This window comes from Manihot esculenta, chromosome 7 (genome assembly GCF_001659605.2).
Source record: "Manihot esculenta cultivar AM560-2 chromosome 7, M.esculenta_v8, whole genome shotgun sequence".
NCBI classification, from domain to species: domain Eukaryota; kingdom Viridiplantae; phylum Streptophyta; class Magnoliopsida; order Malpighiales; family Euphorbiaceae; genus Manihot; species Manihot esculenta.
In genome coordinates, this window is record NC_035167.2 from 6196901 (window position 1) to 6209427 (window position 12527).

Sequence of the window (12527 nt, forward strand, 5' to 3'; positions counted from 1 at the left end):
ATGATGATATGAGATCCAGAAAATAGGGTTTTACAATGCGTTCTGTAAGACAGGAAAAATTAGACCTAGAGGAGAGTATTTCTCCTTTTATATGTTTCCTTTTATCTGCTAGTGACGTGTAACAGAACGTGTATCATTGGACCACCTATCCCTGCTACGTTGATACGGACGTACGAGGGAATCAGATCTCTATCCCATGCATAACGGCCCCTGATTCTCCCCGGGCGCGCATGCGGATGGTCCCACGAGGCGAAAGGACTGAACTCCCTTCTAGTTCTGGGCCGGGCCAGAGGACGAGGTTAAGATTAGACCCGGAGGGAATTTGTCCATCGGGCCAGGAGAGCTAGACCGGCCTATATGAAGAATCGGACTGGAGCCCAGTCTTTAAGCTGAATGGACTGGCCCTGGCTCTTGAAAGAGGCTTAGTAGCCTTTAGGCTATGAGCTGCCCTAACGGGTCTGACCCTAGACTGGGGTGAAGAAACCCAGCGGTTATCAGATAATATTTCTTATCAAGCAGTCGACTACATAATCGTCGAATTAATATTTATCTCTATTTTCTTATAATATAAAAGAAAAAAATCAAAAAAATAAAAGTACGATATTTTCTTACACTACTCAAATTCTAAATAATTTATTACATTCGCTCTATTCTGTATAATTTGAGTATTATAGTGACAGTCGTGTACACTCACCGCCTTATATTTTCTTTTTTTTAAATCTAATCAATTATAATACAATTCCGTTTGCTAATCCCATCACATTATTATTAATTAAAAATAATGTTTTATTGATATTATTATTTTTATATTTTAAAATATTAATATTTCTTATATCTTTAAAAAAGTTATTTTTTATTAATTTAATAATTTTTCTAAAATAATCCCTCTTAGTAAATATACACCATTCCACATAAATTTACAATACAAAATATTATAGATTTTAATTTTTAGTTTTTTAAAATAATATTATGCTTATATATTCTTTATTCTTTAAATTTATTTTCTTTTTTTCGTTAACATTATATATTTTTTCATAATATGATTAATTGCGAGAATTTAATTCATTGTATAAAAAATTAAATATAAAATTTTCATAAAATATGCTTAATATTTGTCTTGAAAAAAATAAAAAGAAACGGTATTTAAATTATATTTAACCGTAACACAGACGAAAATAACTTATATTTTAATAAAATTAAAATACAAAGGTTAAATAGTTTAATTTTTATAGAGCCATTGAACGTTGCTATTATTTATACCTCAGAATTTTGAAAAACTTGTTAAAAGCGTATGACTTTTACCTCTATTAATCATTTATAGGCTTTTCATTCAATTTCATTGATCTATTTTTGCTTTTAAATACCCATAAGATTGCCTTTATACAATTCCTTTCTCTTTCCTGCACTCGTTTCTCAGCATTTTCTCGTTGACCAATCACTCATATCTTGCAGTCACATCCATAGCCTAGTATTCTTAGATTAAATTTCACAAAAATTGTACTTGCTATTTTTAGATCAATTTGTGCAATTTTTCTGATGATTTGCTTGAAATTCATTCTCTTCTTCCAAAATATATTTCAAGAGCATTATATAAAGAAAAGTAGATAATGCTTGTCAATAGTCTAATCTGTGCTTGGTTAAGTTATGTTCCGCATTTTGTTTTTAGTTGTTTGGTCTGCTTTGTCTTGTGTGGTTTTGAAAATACTTCTAAACTTTGCTGATTACAATTTCATCATTTGACTTATTCAGACAAGGACTATTTGACTTGTTCAATCACTGTAAAACGTTAGTTCATGGACAATCAATATCATTTAGCTATCTATACCTAACTATAAAAGGTGAGCAAGTTCTGTTAGAAGAAAAAAGAGCACTCCTTGAAAAGCCTTAGCAATTCATTTGCAAAAAGAAACAGAAAGCAAAGAAGAATCCCAGCCTCAACTCTGCCCAGTGCATTGTACATTCATCTCTGAAGATGGATTATAAGCTTGTATTGGGAGGGATAATAGCTTCTCTCTGGGCATTGGTTTTGTTGTATGTTTTCAGGGGAAAGAAGAAGAGCAATGCTGTCGTGAAGAACTTCAAAGATGAATCTTTGAAGAGCCCCAGAAGAGAAATAGGCCAGTCTGAAATAGCTGCAGGCCTGATATAACCATTGTTGGGGCTGGTGTTGCTGGTTCAGCACTTGCATATGCTCTTGGAAAGGTGAACTTATGTGATCATTGATATATTATCAATAAATCAATCATAGTTTGTGGTTAATGAATCTCAATCCTATGACTAAAGCATTATTTGGGGTACTCGTTGCAGGATGGACGCCAAGTGCAAGTAATTGAAAGAGATTTGAATGAGCCTGATAGAATTGTTGGTGAACTTCTTCAGCCTGGCGGGTATCTGAAACTGGTTGAGTTGGATCTTGAAGGTACCAATTCTTAAGAACCAACAACTTGCATGTGTAGCTTAGAAATTTATTACAGCTTCAGATTTTTTAGTTAATTGACGATATAATAACTGCAATCATTCTCCCTCCAATAGACTGTGTAGAAGAGATTGATGCACAACAAATATATGGATATGCTCTTTTCAAGGAGGGAAAGAGTACCAAGCTATCATATCCTTTGGAAGGTGTTAGTCTAGTTGAGATTGTAGTTGGAAACTAGTTAGAAATATTTTGTATTTTTGTTAAGTTTTATCCTTTGGTTATTGCACTCTGGTTCTGTTAAACCTGCTTTATCAGAAACTCTGTTTCTGAAATCAGAATCCCAGATTTGATGGGATTATGCTTTTTAATGTTAGAAAGGTTAGATGCTAAGATGGACACTTTTGACTTGTAAAAGCTTTCTATAAAAGCTTCCTTTTGTAACTTCTCAAGTAAGAGAATACCAGATCAATAGAGAAGTCTTCTTCCTCAATTTTTCATTTTCTTCCCTTGCTCTCCATTGCTGCAATTGTTAACAGTAGTATCAGAGCTTTTTATGGTCTTTGTGTGACCTGTAAAAGAGAGAAAACTAGCAAGGAAACCTTCCTACTTATTTACATTAGAAACCTGAATCCAGGTTGCGGTCAAAATCAAATTCTTGTGAGTGAAAATATGGCTTCAAGTAGCTATTCAGCTCCTCCACCACCTGTTTTCTCAGGAGAAAACTATCCCATCTGGTCAGTGAAGATGAAGGCTTATTTGAAGGCCTATGATCTATGGGAAGTTGTGGAAACGGGTAGAGACCCACCTCCTTTGAGAGACAATGCTACGGTTGCTCAAATGAAGCAACATAGTGAAGAGTGTGCAAAGAAGTTCAAGGCACTCTCTTGTCTTCATTCTGCTGTTTCTGATGTTATTTTCACAAGAATCATGGCTTGTGAATCAGCAAAAGAAGCTTGGGATAAGCTGAAGGAAGAGTTCCAAGGAAGTGACAAAACTAGAAGCATGCAGATTCTAAATTTGAGAAGAGAGTTTGAAGTCCTTAAAATGAAGGATTCTGAATCTGTCAAGGAGTATTCTGATAGATTACTCTCTGTTGTCAACAAAATTAGACTTTTAGGAGAGGAGCTTAGTGATAAAAGAGTTGTGGAGAAAGTTCTTGTAAGCCTACCCGAGAGATTTGAGCCAAAGATCTCTTCTTTGGAAGATTCTAAAAACTTGAGCACCATTTCTCTTTCAGAGTTGGTTAATGCTCTACAAGCTCTTGAGCAAAGGAGGACATTCAGAATGGAGGAGTCCTCAGAGGAAGCTTTTCTTGTGAAGCAAAAGGGCAAGCTAGTTGAAGAAGTAAAGAAAGCTGCAAGTAATTCTTTTAACAAGGGCAAGCAACATGCAAATAGAAGGAAGGGAGGTAGAAGAGCAAATTTCCCACCTTGTCCTACTTGCAACAAAACCAACCATCTTGAGAAAGATTGCTGGCAAAAGAGTGGAGTTAAGCCACCACAATGTGGTTATTGCAAGAAGCTGGGTCATGTTGATAAAAATTGCAGACTCAAGCAATATAGGCAAAACCAGAATCATAACCAGCAACCTGCACAACAACTTAATTACCATGATGATCAAGCTCAATGTGATGATCATATTTTTGCTGTTACACACTCCTCAAATACCGGTTGCAGACACACTTGGCTTGTGGATAGTGGTTGCACTTGTCACATGGCAAGAGATGAAAGCTTGTTCTCTTCTATTGATAAATCAGTGAGGGTCAAAGTAAAGCTTGGAAATGGAGAAATTGTGGAGTCTCAAGGCAAGGGTTCAGTATATATTCAGACTAAGCAAGGTATCAAACTAGTTCCTGATGTTCTTTTCATTCCTAGTTTAGATCAAAACTTGCTTAGTGTTGCTCAAATGATGAAGAAGGGTTATTCCTTGTCATTCAAAGACAATGTGTGCTCCATTTTTGACTCTCATGGTGCTGAAATTGTTAAAGTAAATATGGTGGGTAATAGCTTTCCTTTAAATTGGAATTCAGTTCAACAACACACCTCATATATTGCTAGAAATGCTGAATCTGATTTGTGGCATAAAAGATTTGGCCACTACAACTTGAATTCTCTCAAATACATGCAAAATAAAGAAATGGTTAGAGATATGCCTGAAATTTTTCTTGATGGTAGTGTATGTGGAAATTGCCAACTTGGCAAGTCTCATAGACAATCTTTTCCCTATAATGCAACATGGAGAGCCAAGGAAAAGCTGGAATTGGTTCATACTGATGTTTGTGGGCCAATGAGGACAGCTTCCATGAGTAACAACTTGTATTTCATCCTCTTTATTGATGATTTGACAAGGATGACTTGGGTTTATTTTCTCACCAACAAATCTCAAGTTTTTTCAGTATTTAAAAAATTTAAAGCTCTTGTTGAAAGGCAAAGTAGCTGCAAATTAAAAACTTTGAGATCAGATAACGGTACTGAGTATACTTCTGGTGAGTTTAACAAATTCTGTGAAGATTTGGGAATCAAGCATCAATTTTCAGTTAGTTATTCTCCTGAACAAAATGGTGTCTCAGAGAGGAAGAATAGAACAGTAATGGAGATGGCTAGATGCATGATGATTGAGAAGAAATTACCAAAGAATTTCTGGGCAGAAGCTGTACATACAGCTGTATATCTTCTCAACAGGCTTCCTACAAGGTCAGTGCAAGGAATGACACCTGTGGAGGCTTGGTTTGGTTCAAAACCATCAGCAAAACACGTGAAAGTGTTTGGTTCCGCTTGTTACATCCATGTTCCTGCAGTAAAGAGAGGCAAGCTTGATGATAAGGCAGAAATTGGTATCTTTTTGGGTTATGCAGCTCAATCGAAGGGTTATAGAGTGTACAAAGTTGAAGCCAAGAAGGTGGTTGTGTGTAGGGATGTGAAGATTGATGAAGATGCTTATTGGAATTGGAAAACAAATCAAGTTGAGTATTGTTGTTCAGATCAGCAGCAAACTAGAACCGTTCCTGCAGTTCCAGAATCAGATTCTAATTTCGATACAGATTCTGATTTTGATTCACCTCCACTAAGAACCAAATCTCTTGCTGAGATTTATGAGAGTTGTAACCTGGCTATTTCAGAACCTTCAAACTATGTTGAAGCCTCAACCAATGATGCATGGATAGCTGCAATGCAGGAGGAGATTGGGATGATTAACAAGAATGAAACTTGGATTCTTACCCCTAGACCTCAGAATAGGAGGGTCATTGGAGTTAAATGGGTATACAGAGTTAAATTAAATCCTGATGGAAGTGTGTTCAAGTACAAAGCAAGGCTAGTTGTTAAGGGATATGCTCAAGTCCCTGGTATTGACTATGGAGACACATTTGCTCCTGTTGCAAGGCATGATACTGTGAGATTGCTGATTGCACTTGCTGCTCAAAACAAATGGAAGATTTTTCACTTGGATATCAAGTCTGCATTCCTCAATGGCAACTTGGAGGAAGAAATCTTTGTTGAACAGCCTGAAGGATTTGAAATTGCTGGTTGTAAAGATCATGTCTACAAGCTTAATAAAGCCTTGTATGGGTTAAAACAAGCTCCAAGAGCTTGGTACAGCAGAATGGATTCTCATTTACTTGATCAAGGCTTTCAAAGAAGTCCTAATGAGCCCACTTTATATGTGAAGCACACCAAAGGCAAGAGTTTGCTTATTGTTTCTTTGTATGTTGATGATTTATTGGTAACAGGAGACAACTTAGAGGAAATTCAAAGATTCAAAGAAAGGGTTATGCATGAATTTGAAATGTCAGATCTTGGTTTGATGAAGTATTTCCTTGGCATTGAAGTCTACCAATCTAAAAGTGGAATATTCATCTCTCAGCACAAATATGCTCTTGATATGTTGAAGAAATTCAATATGGAGAATTGCAAATCAGTTGCAACTCCATTGGTACTGAATGAGAAGCTTCATAAAGATGATGGGGAACCAAAAGTAGAAGGTTCTACTTTCAGAAGTCTAATTGGCAGCTTGTTGTATTTGACTGCTACAAGGCCTGATTTGATGTTTTCAGCTAGTCTTTTATCTAGATTCATGCAATCTCCAAGTCAGAAGCATTTTGGTGTTGCTAAAAGGGTCCTCAGGTATTTGAAAGGTACTGCAAACTATGGTATTTATTATACCAATGTTGAGGATGCTACTTTGATTGGCTATTCAGATAGTGATTGGGCTGGTTGCTTGGATGATTATAAAAGCACCTCTGGTTATGTTTTTTCCTTTGGGTCTGGAGCCTTCACTTGGAATTCAAGGAAACAAGATATTGTTGCTCAATCCACAGCAGAAGCAGAGTATGTTGCAGCTGCATCTACTGCCAATCAAGCCATTTGGTTAAGAAAAATTTTATTTGATTTGCAACAACCTGAAGAGGAACCTACAACTATTTTTGTGGACAACAAATCAGCTATTTCCATAGCTGAAAATCCAGTTCAGCATGGTAGGACCAAGCACATTAATGTGAAGTTTCATGCTTTGAGAGAAGCTGAGAAGAATGGAGAAATCAAGCTGGTCCATTGCACTTCAAATTTGCAGCAGGCTGATATTTTTACAAAAGCATTACCAAGAGCAAAACTTGAGTTCATGAAATCCTTGCTTGGTGTTTCCAAAAACAATCTCAAGGAGGAGTGTTAGTCTAGTTGAGATTGTAGTTGGAAACTAGTTAGAAATATTTTGTATTTTTGTTAAGTTTTATCCTTTGGTTATTGCACTCTGGTTCTGTTAAACCTGCTTTATCAGAAACTCTGTTTCTGAAATCAGAATCCCAGATTTGATGGGATTATGCTTTTTAATGTTAGAAAGGTTAGATGCTAAGATGGACACTTTTGACTTGTAAAAGCTTTCTATAAAAGCTTCCTTTTGTAACTTCTCAAGTAAGAGAATACCAGATCAATAGAGAAGTCTTCTTCCTCAATTTTTCATTTTCTTCCCTTGCTCTCCATTGCTGCAATTGTTAACAGAAGGCTTTCGTTCAAATGTGGCTGGCAGAAGCTTCCACAATGGCCGTTTCATACAGAGAATGCGAGAAAAGGCTGCATCTCTTTCCAAGTAATCTTCCCTTCCATATACACCGAAAAATTAACAAGAATTGAACCTCTTCCCAGTTCATCTCATCATACTGTTTTTCTTTTTTTAATATTGCTCTCTCTCTCTGTAAGATTGGAACAAGGAACAGTAACGTCTCTTCTTGAAGACAATGGAGCTGTTAAAGGAGTGCATTACAAAACCAGAAATGGTCAAGAGTTGACAGCTCATGCTTCCCTCACAGTTGTATGGTTGTTTCTCAAACTTACGCCGCTCTCTCTGCAAACCAAAGGTAAAAGATGAAAAGTTTAGCTTGTACAACACCATATGTTTATCTACTTATTACTAAAAGCCTATTGCTCCATCGTATTTTTACCAAGAAAGAAAATGTTTTCTAAAATAAATGCACTTTTTCATAATATGGCCTTTATATACTCCAATTTACTTACTCTCTCTTGCCAATTGAGATTAACCGAAGCTACAACTTCCCACCAATTCAACAGGTTGACATACCCTCTTGTTTCGTTGCTTTGGTGCTGGAGAACGGTGATCTCCCTTTTGCAAATCATGGACATGTTATTCTAGCTGATCCATCTCCCGTCTTGTTTTATCCTATTAGCAGCACTGAGGTCCGTTGTTTAGTTGATATACCTGGCCAAAAGGTTCCCTCCATTTCTAATGGTGAATTGGCCCAATATTTGAGAAGTGTTGTGGCTCAGCAGGTACATATCTGAATCTCTTTGATGTTAAGCAATTGAAAAGCACATAAGATGTATGGTTTCTATATGTCTTTCAATTCTTTAATTCATTAATCCAATTTCCATTTGTATGTTTCAGATTCCCTCTGAGTTATATGATGCTTTCATATCTGCAATTGAAAAAGGAAACATAAGAACAATGCCTAACAGAAGCATGCCAGCATCTCCCCCATCCAACTCCAAGTGCTCTCTTGTTGGGAGATGCATTTAACATGCGCCATCCTTTAACAGGAGGAGGAATGACTGTAGCACTTTCCGACATAGTTCTATTACGGGAATTTCTTCGACCTCTGCACAATCTAAATGATGCATCTGCCCTTTGCAAATACCTTGAATCCTTTTATACTCTTCGCAAGGTGAGAAAACATTTACTTGCAATGTATTTGATAGTTTCACTTTTGGCTTCCAAGTTGCAAGATTTCAAATATGATTGTGAAATTTCTAGCAACCAAAGTGAAAGAAAAGGCCAAATTTTTTTTATATGGTAGCAGAGGTAAAAGTAAAGGCTGATGAATCCTAACTTGAACATCTATTAGAATTCAATACTAAATATGAAGTGTTTTCTGGTGCAGCCAATGGCATCTACCATAAATACATTAGCAGGTTCCCTTTATAAGGTTTTCTCTGCGTCAACTGATCTAGCAAGAAATGAAATGCGACAAGCATGCTTCGACTATTTGAGCCTTGAAGGTGTATTTTCAAAGGGACCTATCTCTCTACTCTCGGGGCTAAATCCTTGTCCATTAAACCTAATCTTACATTTCTTTGCTGTGGCTATTTTTGGAGTTGGCCGCTTATTGCTTCCATTTGCTTCTCCTAAAAGCATTTGGACTGGAGTTAATTTGATTTCGGTACGTATGTTGCAGCCATTGTTAGTGCAAATAGTACATCCTTAGAAGCTTTTGTCTACAAAGATATGTGATTGTTATAACAGATGTTCCATTTTGCAGACTGCATCAGCTATCATTTTTCCAATAATGAAGTCAGAAGGAATTGGGCAAATTCTCTTCCCTATAACCATTCCAGCATGTTCTAAAGCTCCTTCTGGTTATTGAATTTTAGGAAGGATGTAGTAGCATGTCAATGGAAGAAAAACAGGGAATTTATTCTTTATTCTTTGATTAAAGAACAACTATTTTCCATGTAATGTTGAACTTACTCAACTTTCAATTATTCTTTAAAAAAAGAAAAAGTCTGCTATAGATAGGTCAGAGGATAACACAGTTCTTTAGTTCCCTATGTCGGTTTGGGACGATAGCCTGTTACAGATGTGGTCAGGAGGGGCATATGTCTCGAGAATGTCCAAGAGCAGCCCCGATGGCACAGTCCCAGCAGACAGCTTCAGGCAGTGTAGCGCAGCCAGCAGCTCCAGCCACAACTCAGGCCAGTGGCAGAGGTAGAGGGAGAGGGGCAGCCTCTTCTTCAGCGGGTTTCAGAGGTGAAGGTCCATCAACTCCAGTACGGATCTTCACAATGACACAGCAGGAGGCAGATACATCTAACACCGTGGTGGCAGGTAACTTAGTCATTGGTTGTTCAGATGTGTATGCCTTGATGGACCCTGGTGCATCTCATTCTTTTATTGCTCCGAGAGCCGTTGAGAGGTTGGGGTTGATGATCTCTGGGTTAGAGTGTCCTCTCTAGGTCAGTGGACCCAAGTGTGATCCATCAGTGGCAGAGTCAGTCTGCCAGTGTAGTTCTGTGTTTGTTGAGGGAAGATGCTTGTCCGCCGACCTTGTGGTTCTAGACTTGACAGATTTTGACGTCATTCTAGGGATGGACTGGTTATCTACCCATGGTGCTACCTTGGACTGCAGGGACAAGGTAGTCAAGTTCAGAGGACAGGATGGGTCAGAGGTCGTCTTCAGAGGAGACAGGAGGGGTACACCTAGAGGTCTGATATAAGCTCTTCAGGCTTGTAGGTTGCTTAGGAAGGGATGTCAGGGGTATTTGGCTCATGTGAGAGAGCTTAGCAGTCAGGTTAGAGAGCCCGCCTCAGTGCCGGTGGTCAGAGAGTTTTTGGATGTGTTCCCAGACGAACTGCCAGGTTTACCACCTGCTAGGGAGATAGAGTTCGAGATAGAACTGATGCCTGAAACCCGACCGATCTCTATCCCTCCTTACAGGATGGCACCAGCAGAGTTGAAGGAATTGAAAGAACAGTTGCAAGAGCTGGTAGACAAGGGCTTCATCCGACCGAGTACCTCACCTTGGGGTGCACCAGTTTTGTTTGTCAGAAAGAAGGATGGATCCCTTAGACTTTGTATCGACTACAGGCAGTTGAACAAAGTCACTACCAAGAATAAGTACCCATTGCCAAGGATCGACGATCTATTTGACCAGCTAGCCGGAGCAGGTTGTTTCTCCAAAATAGATCTGAGATCGGGGTACCATCAGTTGAGGATAAGGGAAGAAGATGTGCCAAAGACAGCTTTCAGGACCAGATATGGGCATTTTGAGTTCCTTGTAATGCCGTTCGGGTTAACCAACGCCCCTGCAGCATTCATGGATCTCATGAACAGAGTGTTTAGCCAATACCTGGATCACTTTGTTATTGTCTTCATAGATGATATCTTGGTGTATTCCAGGAATGCAGAGGAGCATGCCCATCATCTGAGGTTGGTTCTGCAGACTTTTAGGGAACATGGCTTGTATGCCAAGTTCTCTAAGTGTGAGTTATGGCTGAGGAGCATTTCATTCTTGGGGCATGTAGTGTCAGAGAATGGGATCGAGGTAGACCCCAAGAAAGTGGAAGCTGTAGCTAACTGGCCTAGACCCACTTCAGTGACGGAAATCAGGAGTTTCTTGGGTCTGGCAGGTTACTACAGGAGGTTCGTTCAGGACTTCTCGAAAATAGCAGCTCCTCTGACCAGACTAACCAGGAAGAATCAGAAGTTTCTGTGGACCGACCAGTGCGAAGAGAGTTTTGAAGAGCTTAAGAAGAGGTTGACTTCAGCACCAGTGTTAGCTCTGCCATCTAGTGATGAGGACTTTACAGTCTTCTATGATGCGTCCCGTGTGGGACTGGGTTATGTACTAATGCAGAATGAGAGGGTGATTGCTTATGCTTCTAGGCAGCTGAAGAAGCATGAGTTGAATTACCCCACACATGACCTTGAAATGGCAGCAGTAATCTTTGCACTCAAGATGTGGAGGCACTACCTCTATGGGGTAAAATGTGAGATCTTTACAGATCATAAAAGCCTGCAGTACATCTTGAGTCAAAGAGATTTGAATTTGAGACAGAGGAGATGGGTAGAGCTGCTGAGTGACTATGATTGCAAGATTCAGTATCATCCGGGTAGGGCGAATGTCGGGGCAGACGCCCTAAGCCGGAAGTCACTAGGCAGTCTATCCCACATCACGGCAGAGAGGAGACCAGTGGTGAAGGAATTTTACAAGCTCATTGATGAAGGTCTACAGATGGAGTTGTCTGGTACAGGTGCTTTAGTGGCCCAGATGAGAGTGACACATGTGTTTCTAGAGCAAGTAGCTCAGAAGCAGCATGAGGACCCAGAGTTAGTGAAGATTGCCAGGACTGTTCAATCAGGCAAGGATAGTGAGTTCAGATTTGACAATAAGGGGATCCTCCGGTATGGGAGTCGATTGTGTGTACCAGATGACATAGGGCTAAAAGGAGACATTATGAGGGAGGCTCATAATGCAAGATACAGCGTTCACCCCGGAGCCACCAAGATGTATCAAGATCTGAAGAAGTTTTATTGGTGGCCAGCGATGAAGAAAGAAGTGGCACAGTTTGTGTCAGCTTGCGAAGTGTGTCAGAGGGTGAAGCTAGAACATCAGAAGCCGGCTGGAATGCTTAACCCGCTACCTATTCCAGAATGGGAATGGGAAAATATAGCTATGGACTTCGTAGTGGGGCTACCGGCAGCGTCCAACAGATTGGACTCCATATGGGTGATCGTGGACAGACTCACCAAATCTGCTCACTTCATCCCTGTCAGGAGTGGCTACTCTGTGGACAAGTTGGCGCAGGTGTATGTTGATGAGATCGTTAGGCTGCATGGGGTTCCTGTTTCTATAGTGTCTGATAGAGGGCCCCAGTTCACCTCCAGGTTTTGGCGGAGTCTGCAGAATGCCATGGGTACTAGGTTGGATTTCAGTACTGCCTTCCATCCCTAGACTGATGGACAATCAGAAAGGACCATCCAGACTATCGAGGATATGTTCAGAATGTGTGTGCTGGACTTTGGCGGTTCTTGGAGACAACATCTACCTTTGGTGGAGTTTGCCTACAATAACATCCATCATGCTAGCATCGGGATGGCTCCATA

At 39.4% G+C, this 12527-nt stretch overlaps 1 pseudogene; it reads left to right on the top strand.

Moving 5' to 3' along the window:
• Positions 1 to 1972: 1972 nt before the first annotated feature.
• Positions 1973 to 9287, top strand: LOC110619776 (annotated as a pseudogene).
• Positions 9288 to 12527: the final 3240 nt, after the last annotated feature.